Source organism: Microtus ochrogaster, linkage group LG1 (assembly GCF_000317375.1).
Source record: "Microtus ochrogaster isolate Prairie Vole_2 linkage group LG1, MicOch1.0, whole genome shotgun sequence".
NCBI classification, from domain to species: Eukaryota; Metazoa; Chordata; class Mammalia; order Rodentia; family Cricetidae; genus Microtus; species Microtus ochrogaster.
In genome coordinates this window covers 26,071,022-26,083,557 of record NC_022027.1, presented here as the reverse complement: position 1 = coordinate 26,083,557, position 12,536 = coordinate 26,071,022, and positions in this window count along the sequence as shown.

The window sequence follows — 12,536 nt, the reverse complement described above, 5'->3', positions numbered from 1 at the left end:
AATTCAAATTCTGCCTTGGTCAGCATCATGTGCAACTCAAACTGATGGGTGATTTCAGCTAATAATGTACAAAAATGGTGAAGAGAATGACTTTGAGGAATCTTGTCTGCTATATTTACCACTACTGAAAAGGTCACAATCCATTTGACTTTTTCCTAAAAAAAAAAAACATGGTCTCATGAGTACAGGCATTCATCTATCACTTATCTCTGTCTCTGTCTCTGTCTCTCTCTCTCTCTATATATATATATATATATATATATATATCCCTGCTTTTTAGTTTTTGAAAATATAACATGTAACTGTACCCTGCTATTTTTCTTTTTTCTGCACTTTAACAGTGCTTAATTGATTGTCTAAATACTAACTCTAAATTTTTAGTATGTTATGTTACATTATGTTGCAGTTTGGTTGATGCACTCAATGATGTCTATAAAATATTTCATTCCAACTCCTTTTAGGGTACATATTTATCATTCAAATCTACATCATTAACACTCTTAATCATCTCACTCCCTAGTGTTGCCTGTGCACATCCTTTCCTCTAGAGTAAGTGTCAAGGCAACCATATGCTTGCTGTCATATGGTTACCTTGCTAGATGAGGAGGATGAGTTAAAATCAGACACCGGAGCACACAATGACTTTTTGTATGGACCATGTGAAGCACACATTCTTGGAAAACAAGGCCGAGGAGTGAGGATGTGAGTACTGAAAGGAGACTTTTCCCTGACTTTCCCTCCCTAATGAAACCTAGAGTCATGCATAGGGTGGCATATGAAACCTATTATGAAACAGAGCAAAGAGCCATAGATATCTGCAGGAACGGGCAGTTTAATAGCAAACCTACAAGCAAAGAATTCTCCCTGCATAAATATCACCTAATTTGTTTCAGAACAGTTGAGAGCATCACTAAAGATGATAATCTAACAGGGAGCTGGTGCAGCAGAGACACCCACAGCCTCCAGAGCTTTGCTTCTCTTAGACAAATGGACGAATTAGCTAGAACCCGATATAAATTTTAACCCTAGCTCATAATAAATTGGTAAAGTGATTGATATACCAGAATAGATAAAAGAGAAACGGTTAAAGATTGTTGAATGATACTTTTCCCCTCAAATGGAAAGCTTACTAAAACTAGAATTTCAAAAGAGTAGAAAATGTTGACAGATTTCTTAGAAAAACTAGACTTCATTCCCTTCCTTAGTGTTGCTCCAAGCACATCTCAGAAGCAACTACCCTTTCTGTATGTACAGTATTCCATATAGGTGCATTTTTGTTAAAATGAAGCTAGTCAACAATGCACCCCACTAACTGTGGTTTGGTAAATATATGAGTAACATAAGTCAAGATTTATTTTATATTCCTTTTTTTTAAAGATAACAGAGGGAGAAAATACACTTAAATCTTATTTTAAGGAAAACAAAAGCTTGAGGAACAGGTACAGCTAGGGATCTATAATTCCTAGAAGTCTTTTTTGTGCTTCTTATTTAGATCTCATCAGGGAGCAGCCATGGGAGAGCAAAGGGCATTGTCTTCTACTGCGTGGGGAGGTCGGCTTCAGCTGATGACAAGTTTTGCTGAAGCCTTTGCTGTCCTTGAAGGAGACACCTGCTGTGGCCTTGAATAAAGCTGGGCCAAGGTGGGTGGTCCTCTGCATTCCCTGAGCCAGCAAGGTGGGTGGTCCTCTGCATTCCCTGAGCCAGCAAGGTAGCTTATTATTCACCGAAAACTACAAGGCTGAGCGTTATCTGTGCACTCCTGGTCTTTTCTGCTTCAGCCCCTCCAAAGACTTCTATAGGCTTTTCCTACCTGCACTGAACGTCTTGTTAAACTTAAAGCTGCTTCTATTCCCTATCCAAAGCCTGAACTAGACCACATTAAACTGTCTACCAAACTCTTTCTTCTTCTATAAGTCAATCTTGTCACACTCTTCAAAATACTAAAATAATATGCCCAGTACCATAGCATGCTTAACATGAAGAGGAGTTCAGTAGAAAAGAACACCAAAGAATTCAGAAGAGAAAAAGATGTCACCCTAAAACAGGACTTTTTTTAAAAAATAAAGAATGAATAAAAGAGTAAAAGAAACGAGTCTACTTTTAAGAAAAAAAAATTGAAAACAGACTCTGAGATCCAAGTACAGAATCTATTTGCTGGGATTTTGTTCCCATCAAAACCCCAGTCACATTCTTTCTAACACTTCCTAGTTGTTCACCACACTGCTGACTTGCATGTTCTTTGAAAATCAGAATGGACCATTTAAAGATGATAAAGGATCAAAAAAGCTTACTTAATTGGCTATTTAGTTTTATTTTGTAATTATTAGATAATGTTCAGACAGGGGAAACTGAAAACCATATAGAATAATAGATTGTGGGTTTTCTCTCCTTTGTTTCTTATTTGAGGACAAAGACAATGATGTGAAAAGAGCTCAATATATTACTACTTGAAATGAATCTGTCTGCAGGGATGAGTTCTACTTCTAACACTAGAAAATTGAAGGAGGCGAATAAATTAAAGTTTTATTATTTTAATATGGACTTAAAAATAATTGAAGCTGCTAAGAAATGTCTTTTCTACTTCTGATAATTATTCTGGAAAAGGAGAAGCTCTTTATAGGTTTCACTACTAGGTACTTGGTTCTGTAAGTATCCCTGTTGAGAAATAGTTTGCTATGATGAGCAATTGAATGAAGTCATGAAATCAATCTTCAGCTCTCGCTAACATTTTCTATATAATAGGGGAAAAAGCACAGCACAATAGCCCTATACAACCAAGTTACATCACATCATGGTCATGATTACCTTAACTTGTCCTGAGGACAAAGGTCCCCAGAGGAAGAGTCAACTCCTTTTATAAATGTTTTTGTTTTTACCACTGACAACTTCAGAAATGTATGCAATGCACTGTGATGAGATTCATGTCACTCTTGCCACCTCTTATCCCTCTTTTGCTCCTTTAAACCCCCAACTTTACCCCAATTAGTCTCCTCCTTACTACAATGTGTGTGCCTGTGTGCGTGTACTGTGTGTGCCTCTGCGTGTGTGCATGTGTGTATGTGCATGTGTGTGTCCTACTGGGTTTAACTAGGGTTGCTTGAATAAGCATATGTTGAGAGTTATTTCTTATTTTTTTTTTTTTGAATTTTTTTTTTTCTTGAGCCAGGGTTTCTCTGTAGCTTTTTTGATTCCTGTCCTGGAACTAGCTCTTGTAGACCAGGCTGGTCTCGAACTCACAGAGATCCGCCTGCCTCTGCCTCCCGAGTGCTGGGATTAAAGGCATGCGCCACCACCGCCCGGCGAGAGTTATTTCTTAGAGAATAGAAAATGTACTGATCACTGCACTGCTGGGAAAATAACACCACTTCCCAGAGCAACCACTGACTAGCAATTATCCCTCACATGGTGTGGGGACACATGAGCTCCCCCTCCATCCTTAATGTTCATAGGATCCATCTTGTATCAGCTATGTTTTGGTGTCAATAGCTACTTGTGCTTATAACTGCAACAGCCATTAGTCATATCATATCCAAAGACAGCATTTTGCAGCAATCCTCCCAATCCTCCGGCTTTACAATCTTCCCACCTCCTTGGGCCATGATGCTCCTTGGGCCATGAAAGAAATTGTATAAATGCCTCACTTAAAAAAGAGCTTAATCTTAGAACTTTAACTAGTTTTGATGTTCTATATTAACCACTGCTCACTGACCAAAGCTGAAAGAAACTCCAGTCAATGGATAAAAGGATAAATATTTAGATGGAAGTTTGACTACATGGCTGTTTAAGAAAACATCAGTAATAGAAAAACCAATTTTTTTTTTGTCAAGAGGGAAAGATTCAGCAATGGGTTCATAGAATTCTTATTTTCCTTTTTTGTTTTGTTTTGATTTGTTTAAATAAATAGGTCTTTTTACCTTATAAGATTTAAAGGTTCATTCGGAGCATAATGGTTGATTCAAGCTTGCCCCAGTAAGCAGTTAGTCATATGCCAGCCTAGGTGTTATTCTGACACAGGGTCCATGTACCTTGGTAGCTCTTTAACTTTTAGAGATAACTTATTTAAACACTGCTTTAAGTTAATGTGTAAACCTTAGTAAATTCCAAGCTATTTTTTTTTCTGTCTAGCAAGGTAATAAGAAGTATTTGTTTAGTAGTCTCCAGGTTGCATGTCTATTGTGACATATTCACAGAAAATTTAGGGCTTGACATTTTTCTAACATAAAATTATCCAAACTCCTGCTAAACCTGGTTTTTGAGAAGGAACCAATAAGAAAAAGTTCAATAGGCAGGGTAACACTGAGCTTGCAGTCCTCAGAAGAATAAGCAGTTGAAATGCAATTCTGTCTCTAAAAATCTAATGTAGAACTTGAAACAGATACAATTCATGTGTTGATGAATGGAAGTAGGTAGGCCTTTATCCACCACTATGATCCGTCAATGTAGCTTACTTTAAGAAACTCTAAGTGGGCCAGTTCTCCCTGGAGTGAATATGGACTTAAGCAAAGAAAGAGAGAGCTGATGCGATCTGAAACAAGCCTCACCCCAAGAGAAGACATGAGGAGTGCCTTTCCGGGCCACTGGTGCACTTTCTATGTATTGATAATAGTTGTGCCTTAGAATTGCCTTTCTAATAGGAAAGACTTCAGATTTTTATCTTCTAATTTAAGACTATGTCTAATTTATCTGGCTTGTTCCCAAAGAATAAAGACATTTAATGCCAGGGCTCATAGAGTGTAAAATTGTTGGAATTATTTTCCCTCTAATATAAATACATTTTAATTAATTAAAATGCCATTAATTTCCAAAAAAGTAGGATTTTATACACACCCACTAAATTTGAAATCATATTGGGTTTATTAGAAAACCTCTTCTGAACAACTCTTGGGTTCAAATGGTTTTATTGAGTTCAGACTTTGATTTATCAGGAACATAAAGTTCAAGATATAACTTTTTAAAAATAAATCATTGTGTTTTGCATGATGTATGAAACATAATTTATTGCTATCAACTCTGGCTATGCCTGATAGTAACTCTGCGGAATGATCAAGCCTGGGTGTTCTGGGGGTTTAATTTATCTGCTGCAACATTCTAGTAGTACACAAAAAGTTTGTGCTCATTTGTGCAGCCAACAGTGGAGTGGAAAATGAGCATTATAAAGAGTCAGAGGGCTTGAAAAGCATCCCTGAGTCGGCTTTCTTATTAGCATATATTTGCTCAAGAGGTTTCAACATAAAATAAATTTGTGTTTATATAGAGAGACATGCATATATGTAAAAATGCTAACTAAAAATGAAGAGGTCATGGAGTTGAGAGAGAGTAGGGGTATCATAAGAAGAGTTGGAGTCGAAAGAGTGTTGAATAAAATTATGTATATATAATACCTGTTTATAAAATTATCAGAAATAACAAAATAAAAGTTTAAAAAGCATGGATTCATATGAGAGTTTAACAAGATGATTAGATTTTCTTCTTTATGAAATTTTTATATTTAAAATGGGATTTTGTTCATCATTTTTTACATATCACTTTAAATAAATACATCATTCATTTTTTGGAAAATATATTCTCAGTGGATACATATGCAATACAACCTCTGCACACAAAAACAGAGAACACTGCAGAAGATGGTGCTGAAAAGTTGTAGGAATTGGCTCATCAAAGACGTAACGGTGAGATTGTCTCCCAGGATTATCAGAAGCTATGCCCATAAAGTCTCATGAACATGACTGCCTAAACATAGGCTGAAGGACAATAGGCAAACAGTGAGCAGGGGAAAGCCCAGAAGGCTCCCACTCTACACGAAGAATTGCTTTTAAAAAATTCAGACCAATCAACTTTAAAGTGTTTACTTTTGAGTGCCGGGTTTTATTGTGTTTTTCTTTTTAATTTTAGAAGTTTCCTTCTAATTATCCTTGACTTCATAATCTAAAAATTTAATAGAGCTGGATATAGTAGCTCAGCTCACACCTATAATCCCTGCACATAGAAGCTGAACCAGAGGATTATCAGAAATGTGTGGCAAATCAAGGCTCCCTAGTGAGTTCCAGGGAAAAGTGGGTGACAGTTTGAGACCTTGCCCCCCCCCAAAAAAAGGTAGATCAATGATAAATAGGTTACAAATATATACATATATACTATATATGAATGTATTCCATTGTCTCATTCCTTCTTAGAACATAGTCACACCTGAAATGTTCTCAATATCTCAACACTCTGTACAATAATGGGACACTTCATTTCAGAACACTCATTAGATAGTGCAGATATGTCAATGCTAATATCTAAAATATATGGGTCCTTCAGTCTTTGCTTTCTGTATACAAAATGCTTAAAAGAGGGCTGTAGATAGTATTGATTTTATCAAAACTTGCTTGCCATTGATCGAAATTTGAAAATTAACTTCAAAGGTGAAAAACAGATAAAATTTGCGCAGCTTATTTAAAAATGTAATGTACAATTAGGAAATACAGGTTAATAGATAGTTGTCTATAATAGTCAATTTTGTAGTCATGTTAGTTAGGTTTTCTAGACATATAGAGATATAGTTTATTTAGATAGATAATATTCAACCCTTTCAAAGACTACAGAATATGGCATTTAAAATGTTTAAGAAATTAGGACTTTTCTTGACAATAAGACATATCTACTCCTGGCAGCACAAATCTATTTCAATAGGAAGATGGGCATTGATGATTCTCCTTATGGAGTTTTTTGGCCATTTGGGCATGAGACTGCTTTTGCCTGTACTGCTTGATGTTATGCTGTATGAACTGGTCATGCAGGGTCTACAGAAAAATGACTGCTGAATCTGCTTAAAGGTGAGAAGGCCCTTTGGGGTTTCTGCTTCATGAATGAGTCTACCACAAATTCTGCAGGACACAGAAGAAAATGACTGATAAACTGCTAATATAGGTGGAACTGTTTTTGAAAATTCCTGATTTGTGGCCTGTTTACTGAAGATGGGTGCCCCAATGTTACAGAAGAACTTTGGGTGAATATTCAAGCAGCGAGATGTCTCTGTCAATTCTAGAGTTTTGGAAGTTGCTTACAAGGTACTTTCTGTTTACTTAGTACTTTCTGTTTCCTTAGGAAATATTTCTTTCTGGTGGTCTTTGATAGAGTTGGAGAATAGACAGTTATAATTATACTTTTCCTAAGTTGTGATAAAAGATAAGGTAGATATAAATATTATAACTATAATTCTTGCTTGATACCTGTCTTGTTATATGTAGTTCTACTATGTCAAAGTTAAAACATTCCCTTTATTTAGACATAAAAGGGGAGATGATGTGGGAAGTCCTTCTGTATATGTGTTGCTTTTATTGGTTAATGAATAAAAAAGCTTCTTTGTCCTGGAATAGGGCAGAACAGAGGAAGACAGAAAAACTAAACTGAATACTGGGAGAAAGTAGATGGAGTCAGGAAAACACCATTTAGCTGCCAGAGGAGAAAGACACGAAGTCAGCTGGAACCCTGTAGGGAGGCCACGAACCTCATGGTAAAATATAAAATAATAGGAATGGGTTATTTTAAGATGTAAGAGCTAGCTAGAAATATGTTTAAACTATTGGCCAAACAGTATTGAAATTAATACAGATATCTGTGTGATTATTTCGGGTGTCTGAATGGTCAGGAAATGATTGCTAAGTATAGACGTTTGCACTAAATTTATTTTGTTATCGAAGAGTACTGCGTTATACTGAATTTATTTCCATTAGTCACCATACAGCCAGACCCTCTTTAAACATTGAGATTGTTCAGCTGGGCCTTAATAATTGGAGGAGGAATAACTTTGGGGATGCTTCAGTGGTACTCAAAGTCTCTATGATGACAATTACTCTTTTTCTTTGTTTCTTTTCATGGTTCTAAAACATGGAGTGACTCAATCGTAAATCACAATCTGTGGTGTATGACTTTGCATTTGTATTTGAAGAAATAACCACAGTGATCTGAATGCCAAGGATCTATGATGCTGCCTAATGCTAAAAAGACTGTGACTCATTCAAGGAAGCCCAAGTGACTCTCTTAGCAGAGTCCAATCCAGTGGAGTCCTGGAGACATCTTAAGCTTCATTGAAAAAACTTGTAACAAACAAATGACTTATCTCCAGACAGGCATACCAAATGACTTGGGTTGAAAAAGAGGAGACAGTCTTGTCCCTTAGAATGTTAATATTTTGCTGAAAAGTAGATGTACTCTGTTGAAAGCAAAATATTTTCACAGTGAGTATGTGAAATGCTTAATATAAACTCTCTTTCTCATTTTAATTTCTCTATTTTTGAGTGAGAAACTGATACAATTAACTCTATGGAAATTTTATTCTTACTAAAATCAAAACATTAACTCCATTCGCCAAACTTTTTAACCTTCAAATGTTCAGCTGCATATTTTAAAACATAATATGTTCCTGTCTTTGCAATGAGACTACTAACCCCCAATTTCACGCTGCCTTATGTTATAAATTGAAAAAGTGTATCCTACCAATAAGTACAGCAGATAACATCCATTCTTCTATTGAATATTCCTTAGCTGACTGACGGGAGAGGTTATAGAGAATCATCTCTTTTGTAGGAGTAGTCATGAGTGGTTCTACTCCTTGAGTTTACTAAATGCAGCAAAATAAAAAGTACTCATGTAGCATTATTATGTGTATGAAATTCCATTAACTGAAAGTTCTTGAGATGAAAATTCTATTTTGAGTAAAAATATATGTGTATTCCCCTAATGTACACATATTTGCATATATGAATATATAATCATATGTATATGAATATATAGATTCATATATATGTATTTGATTACCATCTGGGCCATATTCAGGAAATCTTGTTTGATCAAACCACATTAGTCTGGAAGGAATATACAAGTTCTCATCCTCTATGAAAACAAAAGCAGAGCCTCTTTTCCAAATCAACATATCCTTAGACTGAAATTTTGAAGTCAAGATGCTTTTAAAGTATATATGTTGGTTTAGCTTAGCATCCCATACAATGAAATGTCTTTGTACTTAGCTCAGTCACAGTAAAAAAAAAAATTCAAAGAAAACACAATAATATATGTACTCCAGACTCTCAGTGTATATTCCATATTTACATGGCTTATTTTTCTTTTCTTCTTTAATCTTTGCCTGTTTGTACTGTGTCTCTTTAAAAAGTTTGTTTTATTTTTTTTAAAAAACTATTTATTTCCATTTAATACTGTCCATACTCCTTTTATTCTCTCTCTTTCAAATCTACGTATATTTTAAAGCACACATGACCTATTCAGAGATTTATATTTGTCTGAATCTGTCTTTATTGCATATCTGTAATTATTTTCTGACAAGGAGAACCTTTTTTTAAAAAAATACTAAGTGGGTGTGGCTAGTACTAAGGCTGTGTTGCCTTTTGGCTCTGCCCAGTCCAACATGGTGGAGGTATGTTGCGCCATTAAGTAATTTGTAACATGCTGCTAACAAACCCCATGTAAACACTCAGTCTGCTAAAAGAATCAGTGATGTTCATGCAACTAACATAAACCAGGAAGCCTTCTTAAAGGAGCCGTGAGGGTTTTGCTGCCAACACTGATTCAGGAAGACCCCACTTAAACTTGCCACCAGCAAAAAAATAAAAATGCAGCTACCAAGAAGTTGCATTTTGCTCACATTTTTGAGTGTCTAAAATCCCTCTTTTTCTTTTTTTTTAAGCTATTTTAGGCTTTGTGTGGATGTACATTGGCAAACATTGGGTGTCAATCTGTATCTTCACTTGGAAGGTTGGCTATATACACACATGAAATGATTAACTGTTAGTACATAAAAGAAGGAAAAATCCTCAAATGGCATATAACAACAAAGATATAAAATGAATAATGAACACCAAAAGATCATAACATTTGCTCAAGTGTTTGGCATTATTGCCATTCACTTCATATCTTCAATTTGGAACTTCTAGTAATTTGAAATCTTGGCTAGAATACATCATTAATATGTATATATATGCATACATATAAATATATATACATATATGTATATTTTATATATGTGTGTGTGTGTGTCTCCTAGAGATGAAAAGATGGTTCATCAGATCAGATTAAAAGCATGTATCATTCTAGTAGATTTCCCAGTCAGTTCTCAAAACCCACAGTGAGTGGCCCATAACAACATGTAGCTCAAGATCCAGGGGATCCAGTGCCTCTTGTTCCTGTAGGTTCTTCACCACCACACATGCATAAACACACACAGAGACAGATACACACACACATACACACATACATGCATAATTTTAAAAATAAATATCTTAAATTTTTTCAAGAGCATATATCTTTCTGAATCCTAAAATGAGTTATACTATTTATAATTATTATAATAAGATGTCAATAAAAGATGCGTGTAAAGTATGCTAATGCACATATATTTCCAATATGCAATATATATATATAAATATATAATACACTAATTTTTTGCTTAACTTCACAAATAAACATGGATATTTACTTGCTATATAATTAGGGTGCCTTATTTCTTGCATATGTAGATATATGCTACATTCCTAATTTAATGTTTATAAAATGATGTCCAAGAGCTAGTAATGGCATAAAACCATAATGAGCACCTCTATAGCTAAGAATGTTTTTCTTATAATGATGACATATACACATTTAGGTTCTCCTATGTAATAGACACAGAATATCTTGGGTGTGTTTTAGGGTTTTCAATCTGTCCCTCTCCATTACTTTTTTAGGTAGCATTTCTCAGTGATTTCTTCCACATGCAATTTTCTCTGTCTAAGTTACTCCTGTCCTGTGCCTAAATGACTCAAATTGAGCAAAGAAGGTGCCACAAGTACTTGATTTTAAGATATTCTCCAAAATTCAGATCTACCCAGAACCAGGGACTGTAGTTTTATTTAGGTTAAAATATTTTACAGCTATAATTGGTTAAGGTAAAATGAGATAATACTGGATTAAGATGGACCAAAAAATCCACTGTCTAATGACAATATAAGATGAGTAAAAAGCTCACTATGCTACGCTATAAAAGAAAAAAGTACCTGAAGAATCACATTACTACAAAGAAGAAAAGTGAACACTGGACACTGGAAATCTTATTTCTTCAAGCATCTAGCTTCATTGACATTGACTGTACATTTTGAATACCAGACATCTATTCAACAATCTAGGCTAGAGAGCTGTATAAAGAAATATGCATTTTCTTTACCCAAAGGCATGGGGGTACCTAAAGATGGAAACAGAAATGTGACAGATAAAATTTAAACCAAGAAGCATGAAGTATTGTTGGGAACCACCAGACACTAGAAAGAAAATCAAGGAAGGGTATTTTCCTTGCTACTATCAGAGGGAAAATATAACATTACCAATATTGTGACTTCTGTCTTATTGCCTGCAGGACAAAGTAAATAAATTTCTCTTTTTAAAGGGTACCAGATTAAGTTGTAATCTGTTATAACAGCCAAAGAAACTAAATCATCAATTTACAGAAACTGTCTCTAAAAAGATCATTTAAATGGATGAGGGTATTACTCTGTCTATATTCAGGTTAAATGTGCCTACCAACAAATACGTTTTAAATAAGCCTTTCTAAAAAGAGCTCATGGGGGCCTTTGAAAATATTTTAGTGGTCTTAGAACTAGTAGGTGTCTTTCTGGGCTCCAGTTAGATGCAAGAGGATAGAAGGCTATTATCAGGAGAGCAGAGGTAGTCTGGAAATTAAAGCCCCCTGCTTTGTCTGGTAATAACCTAACTGGTCCCTGCCATCTCTTGAATCGGAGGAGAGAGAAATGTGTGATTTCACCCGAAAATCTCATTATTTGGACCAAAAGCAGGTGTTAATCCAAGGTCAGTGCCACAACAGAGAAAATAGATTGTTCCCAGCTGGACTTCGAGCATCCTGCATCGCGTGTTAGCCAAAGGTACATGGCACCACTCTCTTGAATGCTATTTACCAGTAACAGCAGATTAGGTTATAAGAGCTAGTGGCAGGTATGCTCTTTGTAAGCAGAGGGAGAAAGACGCTGGCATTGACAGATTGGAACAAACTGTGCTGGGTGTTCTCTGTACCTTGCTGAGAATGATTAGAAATTTACAAAGGGGAGTGTAGCAGAGGGCCAACCATGTCTTATCTGCAGAATCGGGATATAATTTGACTCCTTTCTACAAAATAACCAATCTCTTTTGCTTCTTGAAATTCTTCAGTTTGATGAGTCACAGATCCACAAAGCAACATGTTAATAAGAAATTAAATTTATCCCACAGTAAGAAAAAATTCGGAAGAAGATAGCAGTTTTCAAATTATATGACTTATGCAAACTTCTAAGACTATAGTATAACCTCTCCACTCCTTCTTCATCTTCCCTTTTTATTTTGGGCAACAATCAAAGAGATCTTGGGATTTCTGTCCGAAGATCTCTTTGGTACTGGCTTTGGGGGAGCCTAGGCAGTTTGGATGCTCAACTTACTAAACCTGGATGGAGGTGGGCGGTCCTTGAACTTCCCACAGGTCAGGGAACCCTGATTGCTCTTCAAGCTGATGAGGGAGC